Below are 7,300 nucleotides of genomic sequence, written 5' to 3'. Positions count from 1 at the left end.
TAATCCTCTTCCAAACCAAGTATGAAGCAAAATTCCTCCCTTCCCCTCTAGTATTTTCGATCAAGAGAGAATGAAAAATGGATGAACAATTTTTTTTTTCTTTTCTCTTCCTCAATACACGGCAATGGGGCATGCATGAGACCATTTTTTCTTTTTCCATTTCTTTATTACCCATGCTCATTAATTTATTTTTTTCACCAATGATTCACCAACAAAACATGTCTATGACATGTTTTGCCGATATTTCTTTGTCATGGCTGGCCATCACTTGTAAAAAGGGGGGTATTTGACATGCAAGGCCATTGTTTTGCATGCATGCTTTAATTAGTCATCACACATTCCCCCATCATACTTTCAAAGTTTTCTACTAGGTCCTTTCTAGTGAAATTCACATTTATAACTCTAAATTAAAGCATCAAAATTGTCACACATGAGTTAACACATATTATAGGCATCAAAATAAATATCAAATTATTTTTATGCCTCGGTTTTGTGGTCCCGAAACCACATTCCGACTAGGGTCGTTTTAAGGCTGTCACAGGCTCTCATCAGCCATTTGGAGTAGCAATTAGGTGTTCATGAGCCACCTTGATAGCCAAGGCCAATGAAGAATGAAGAACGGATCAACTAGTCAAGCCACGGAGAAACACCGGATTTGCTTCTTGTTCCCTAACTCTTTAATTTTTGTTGTTGTTTTGACAAACTTGTTTATGAATATTTATGCTATTGAAATGGTTATTTTAATCGATTCAGCTTAAATTATTTTTGTTTTGGGTTGATTATATTCTGTCTGCTTGAATTGTTAAAATGATGTTTATGCTATTATAAGCCTCGGTAAGATGCTTGATTAAGTAAAATCATGCCTAAGTTATTCTTGCATTACGACTGTGAGATAACTAATAAATTAATTATTTAAACGGATTGCAATTGCAATTAGTTGACACAATACTTAATCAGTGCATGTTTATTTTTCTAAGGTAGCTGAAGGTTAAATTAGCAATGTATCTGGCAATATTATTGCCTTGCATAACTTGCAAGATTATTGTGATTAAATTGTTTCAAGGTAATGATATCTTGTTACTTCACAAAGTCTTTTATATGCTTATTAGATTTAATTAATCGTTTGAATTGACATAGGGATATGCAAGAGATTGGTTCAATTTAATGAGTATGTATGTGCAATAACATGTTTTGCTTACTAGAATCTGTTTAGTCGGTTGAATTGACATAGAGATATGTCAAGAGAGGAATGGATTTTTGTATTTAAATTTGTTCATAAGTTAGCAAATTGCTGGGTTGCTGTGAATTTATTCGTAACAGTATAAACATGAGTTTAATAATTCTGAGTTCAAGAAATATAATTAATCCAACACAAGTTTGTTACATTGATTAAATCTTATTTGAAATCGTGCACTAGAACTCTTTTGTTTTATTTAAATCATTTACTTAGTTTTTAATTAGTTTTTTTTCCCATCTTCTAAAACCAAATTATTTTTACTTCACCAAAGTGTTTTACAATTAATTTCATAAATAATTCTTTTACAGTCCCTGTGGGTACGATAACTCGACATTTACTTGTCACTTTATTACTTGTTGTGATTGTGTACAGTTGCACATTTTTCCATCGTTCCAAGTTTTTGGCGTCGTTCCCGGGGACTGTTTTCAAAAGTCATTATTTTTGAATTTGTTAGTTTTACATCTTGGTTTATTTGTCTGCTTAAATTTTAACTTGATTAATTTTTCTTTGATAATTTTAGGTGTTTATGAGTATTGACCCGATTATTGACCGACTCCCTGTAGACCCTGAGATTGAACATACTTTTCGACAGCGAAGAAGACCAGCGAACTAGAGAAGGACTGAAGGAAAGAATTTTGAGAATATGAATCAAGGAAATGGAGAAAACCTTGCTCAAAATCCTATCCTTATTGCTGATGATAGGGATAGAGCCCTGAGACAGTATGCAATGCCTATTTTTAATGATCTTAATTTGGGTATTAGGAGACCCGAAATCGAGGCACAACAATTTGAGCTGAAGCTAGTCATGTTCCAGATGCTTCAAACTGTGGGCCAATTTAGTGGAATGCCTACTGAAGATCCTCATCTTCATTTAAGACTATTTATGGAGGTGAGGGACTCTTTCAAATTAGCTGGAGTTACTGAAGATACATTACGATTGAAGTTGTTTCTGTACTCACTAAGGGACAGTGCTCGAGCCTGGTTGAATTCATTGCCACCAAACTCAATTTCTACATGGCAAGAGTTAGTCGAAAGATTCCTTATGAAGTATTTCCCACCAAGCAAGAATGCTCATTTGAGGAACGAGATCACTGCTTTCCAAGAAATGGATGATGAAGCATTGTATGAGGCATGGGAACGATACAAAGAACTACTACGAAAATGCCCTCATCACGGAATCCTACATTGCTTCCAAATTGAGACATTTTATAATGGTCTCAATGCTCACACGACAATGGTAGTGGACGCTTCTGCTAACGGTGCTCTCCTTTCTAAGTTTTATAATGAGGCTTATGAAATCATCGAGAGGATCGCCAGTAACAATTATCAATGGCCAACCAATGGAGCCGCGTCAGGAAAACGAGTCGCTGGAATACATGAAGTGGACGCTCTCACTTCACTTGCATCTCAAGTATCTTCAATATCCTCAATGCTTAAGAATCTTACCGCTAATGGGTCTAACAGTTTTGCAGCCCAACCACCTCACTAATTCTAGAGTATAGCCTATATTTATTGTGGGGAAGGACATTTCTTCGAAGAATGTCCATCAAACCCCGAATCCGTATATTACATGAGTAACCAGAACCAAAATTCAAGAAGGCAAGGACTGCAATCCAACTTCTACAACCTATCGTGGCGAAACCATCCAAATTTTTCCTGGAGTAACCAAAGGGCTGGAACTAGTAACAACTACGCTCAATCTAAACTGACTCAGCCGCCTAGTTTTTCCCAACAAGTTCAGAAACCAACTCAGGCTGAATCATCCAATAGCTTAGAGAATTTATTGAAGGCATACATGAAAAAAAGCGACGCCACTCTAAGAAATTTAGAGAATCAAGTGGGCCCGCTTGCTACTGAACTTAGGAACCGACCACAAGGTACTTTACCTAGTGATACGAAAAATCCAAGAAATTCGGGGAAGGAACATTGTAAAGCATTGACATTGAGGAGCGGAAAGACAGTAGAGCCCAACATTATTGAAACTAAAAAGGAGCCAGCTGATGCTCAAGACTCAGAGGAAGTTCAACCGAGTGTTGAAACTCCTGTTGCACAAGGACTAGAATCTGCAAAACCCGACAAGGTAATTCTAGAACTAGCTAATTCTGATCAACTAACAACTTCGTTAGATGCAAAATTATGGCAGAAAATGAATCAACCAGTTCCAGTAAAGAAACCTCCACCACCATACCCTCAAAAACTTCAGAAGCAGAAGCAGGAAATCCAATTCAAGAAATTCCTAGACGTACTCAAACAACTTCATATCAACATCCCATTGTTTGAAGCACTTGAACAAATGCCGAACTACGTCAAGTTTATGAAGGATATCCTGTCCAAAAAATGAAGACTTGGAGAATTTGAGACGGTAGCTCTGACGAAGGAATGCAGCGCATATCTTCAAGACAAACTACCCCCAAAGCTAAAGTATCCTGGATGTTTTACCATACCTTGCAACATCGGAGCAACATATTGTGGTAAGGCATTATGTGACTTAGGTGTGAGTATTAACTTGATGCCTATGTCAATATTTAGAAAGTTGGGGATAGGTGAAGTTAGACCTACTACGGTTACACTTCAACTAGCAGATTGATCCTTAGCACATCTAGAAGGAAAAATCGAGGACATATTGGTATGTGTAGATAAATTTATCTTTCCTGCTGATCTTGTTATCCTAGACTTTGAAGTAGACAAAGAAGTGCAGATTATCATAGGAAGACTATTCTTAGCAACCGGAAGGACCCTTACAGATGTGCAGAAGGGCGAGCTTACGATGCGTGTTTAGCATGATCAGGTAATGTTTAATGTTTTAAGTCTATGTGATTTCCTAACACAATTGATAATTGTTCTGCAGTCCGATTTAAAGGATTTAATAGTGGAAAAGGAGCTCAACTATGCTGAGGATCCGTTGGAACAAATTTTAACATTAGATCCTCTGAATGATGAAGAGGATGATGAATACTTAGCTTTGTTAGAAGCTAATCAAAGGGGATTTAATCTGCAATCCCGCTTTGAATCTTTGGAGTTAGAGAAAAGGGATTATGCCCAACCAAAAGCGTCAATTGAGGAGCCACCTAAATTAGAACTGAAGGTACTTCCCTCAAATTTGAAATTTGTTTTTTTAGGTAACGCTTCTACTTTCCCTTTAATCGTTTCAGCAGAATTAACTACTGAGCAAGAAGAGAAACTCATCTTGGTGTTGAAACAATTCAAGAAGGCTATCAAATGGACCATAGCTGATATCCGTGGTATTAGTCCATCTGTGTGCATGCACAAAATTATCCTAGAAGATAGCGAAAAAGGGACGATTGATGGACAATGAAGACTGAACCCCATTATGAAGGACGTGATGAAAAAAGAGATTATCAAGTGGTTAGATGCGGGTATCATTTATCCCATCTCAGACAGTTCGTGGGTAAGTCCGGTCCAGTGCATGCCAAAGAAGGGAGGTATCACAGTCGTAGAGAGCGAGAATAACAAGTTGATACCAACTAGAACAGTTACGGGATGGAGGATTTGTATCGATTACCGGAAGCTGAACAAGGTGACTAGAAATATTTTGCCGTTTTTGGACCAAATGCTGGATAGACTCGCTGGGCGAGACTATTACTATTTTCTCAATGGATACTCTGGGTATAATCAGATTACAGTAGCACCAGAAGATCAGCACAAGACAATGTTCACCTACCCGTAACGTACATTTGCATTTAGACGCATGCCATTTGGTTTATGTAATGCACCTGCTACATTTCAAAGATGTATGATGTCTATTTTTACTAACATGGTTGAAAAGTACTTGGAAGTTTTTATGGATGACTTTTCACTATTTAGAGATACTTACGATGATTGCTTAGCGAATCTAGCAAATGTACTAAACGATATGAAGAAACAAACATAGTACTTAACTGGGAAAAGTGCCATTTCATGGTACGAGAAGGAATTGTTCTAGGGCATTAGATAACGAGACATGGAATCGAGGTAGATAAAGCAAAGGTAGATGTTATCGAGAAACTCCCACCTTCAACATCTGTAAAGGGTATTAGGAGCTTCTTGGGTCACACCGGGTTTTATCGAAGATTTATCAAAGACTTCTCCAAAATTGCTAAACCCTTATGCAAATTATTGGAGAAGGACATGACGTTTAGGTTCGATGATGAATACTTAAAGGCTTTCAAGTATTTGAAGAGTAGATTAGTTACGGCACCCATAATTGTCACACCAGACTAGGATCTACCATTTGAATTAATGTGTGATGCAAGTGATTTTGCGATAGGAGCTGTCATGGGCCAACGAAGGAATAAAGTTTTTCATCCCATCTACTATGCAAGCCGGACTCTTACAGGAGCTCAACTAAACTCTACGATAATAGAAAAGGAGTTAATTGCTATTATATTTACTTTTGACAAGTTTCGGTCTTACCTTGTAGGTACCAAAGTAACTGTTTATACGGACCAATCGGCAATCAAGTACTTACTTGCCAAGAAAGATGCTAAGCTGAGACTAATCCGATGGGTGCTTCTACTTCAAGAGTTCGATCTAGAAATTCAAGATCGAAAAGGAGTAGAAAACCAAGTAGCAGATCACTTGTCCAGATTGGAGCCTCAAGAAAGGAATTCTCCTATTATACCAATTCAAGAAATGTTTCCAGATGAACACATACTGAAGGTAAGTCATGACCATAGTACCCTTTGGTTTGCTGATATTGCTAACTATTTAGCTTATGGTTTGATGCCAATTGATAAGACTTATCAGCAAAGAAGAAAGTTTCTTCATGATGTTAAGTACTATTTCTGGGAAGAGCCATATTTGTTTAAAAAGTGTACAGATCAAATGATCAGGAGATGTGTGGCAGAAGATGAAGTACAAAAGATTTTATACCATTGTCACTCAGCTCCGAGTGGGGGACACTTCGGAGTACTCGTACGGCGGCCAAAGTATTGTAAGCCAGATTATTTTGGCCAACACTATTCAGGGATACATACGTGTACGTAATGAGTTGTGACCGATGTCAAAGGGTTGGAAATATCACCAACAGAAATGAGATGCCTCGAACAAACATCATTGAGGTAGAATTGTTCGATGTATGGGGTATTGACTTTCTTGGTCCTTTCCCTCCGTCTTTAGGTCACAAGTATATATTGGTAGCAGTAGATTATATGTCCAAATGGGTCGAGGCTAAAGCTTATCCGACAAACGATGCTAGGGTTGTAATTAAGTTCTTGCAGAAACACGTGTTCACAAGGTTTGGAACCCCAATAGCTATCACTAGTGATGAAAGGTCCCACTTCGCGAACAAGTGGTTAAGATGGTTATTGGACAAGCATGGAGTGAAACACAAGGTTGTAACAGCTTACCATCCGCAGACGAATGGACAAGCTGAACTGGAAAATAAGGAAATCAAAGGCATACTTAAGAAGGTAGTTTTCCCAAACCGATGTGATTGGTCCAAAAGGTTGGATAATGCTTTATGGGCTTACAGAACAGCATACAAGACACCTCTAGGGATGTCACCTTACAGGTTAGTCTTTGGGAAAGCATGTCATCTACCTTTAAAGTTAGAGCACAAGGCTTACTAGGCTCTTCGACAACTCAACTTGGATCCTAAACTTGCTAAGGAGAAACGGATGCTCCAACTCAATAAGCTAGAGGAACTCTGGCTATTCTCCTACGAAAATTCCAAATTACTCAAGGAAAGACTTAAGAAATGGCATGAGAAGCACATTCGAGTTCGAGAATTTGAAGTAGGTCAGCGAGTTTTGTTATTTAATTCCAGACTAAAATTCTTTCCAAGTAAGCTAAAATCACGTTGGTCTGGTCTATTCACGATCCATCATGTCTATCCATACAGAGTTGTCAAGCTCCAAGGTAAGGGAGGTAATTTTCGAGTTAACGCTCAGCGCTTGAAACACTATTGGGGAGATAAGATTGAACAGAATGACATTTCGTTCATTTTATCGGATGTTTAAAATTTTCCTATGTTCCTTTTTAATAAATGATTTAGGGCATATTTGCGGGATTAGTATGTTTAAATAAATTATGTCTAGGAGATTGAAACTTAAGCGGGACTGC

At 37.8% G+C, this 7,300-nt stretch overlaps 1 non-coding gene across 1 annotated transcript; it reads right to left on the bottom strand.

The window, feature by feature from the left end:
- Positions 1-2,310: 2,310 nt before the first annotated feature.
- On the bottom strand, positions 2,311-2,416 carry LOC128293515 (small nucleolar RNA R71). Its single transcript, XR_008283696.1, has one exon. It is a non-coding gene; the product is annotated as a small nucleolar RNA R71 (small nucleolar RNA).
- Between the last annotated feature and the right edge of the window lie 4,884 nt (positions 2,417-7,300).

Source organism: Gossypium arboreum, chromosome 5, assembly GCF_025698485.1.
Source record: "Gossypium arboreum isolate Shixiya-1 chromosome 5, ASM2569848v2, whole genome shotgun sequence".
Taxonomy (NCBI): domain Eukaryota; kingdom Viridiplantae; phylum Streptophyta; class Magnoliopsida; order Malvales; family Malvaceae; genus Gossypium; species Gossypium arboreum.
The sequence above is the reverse complement of the archived record's forward strand: the minus strand, read 5'-3'. Positions and strand labels throughout refer to the sequence as shown.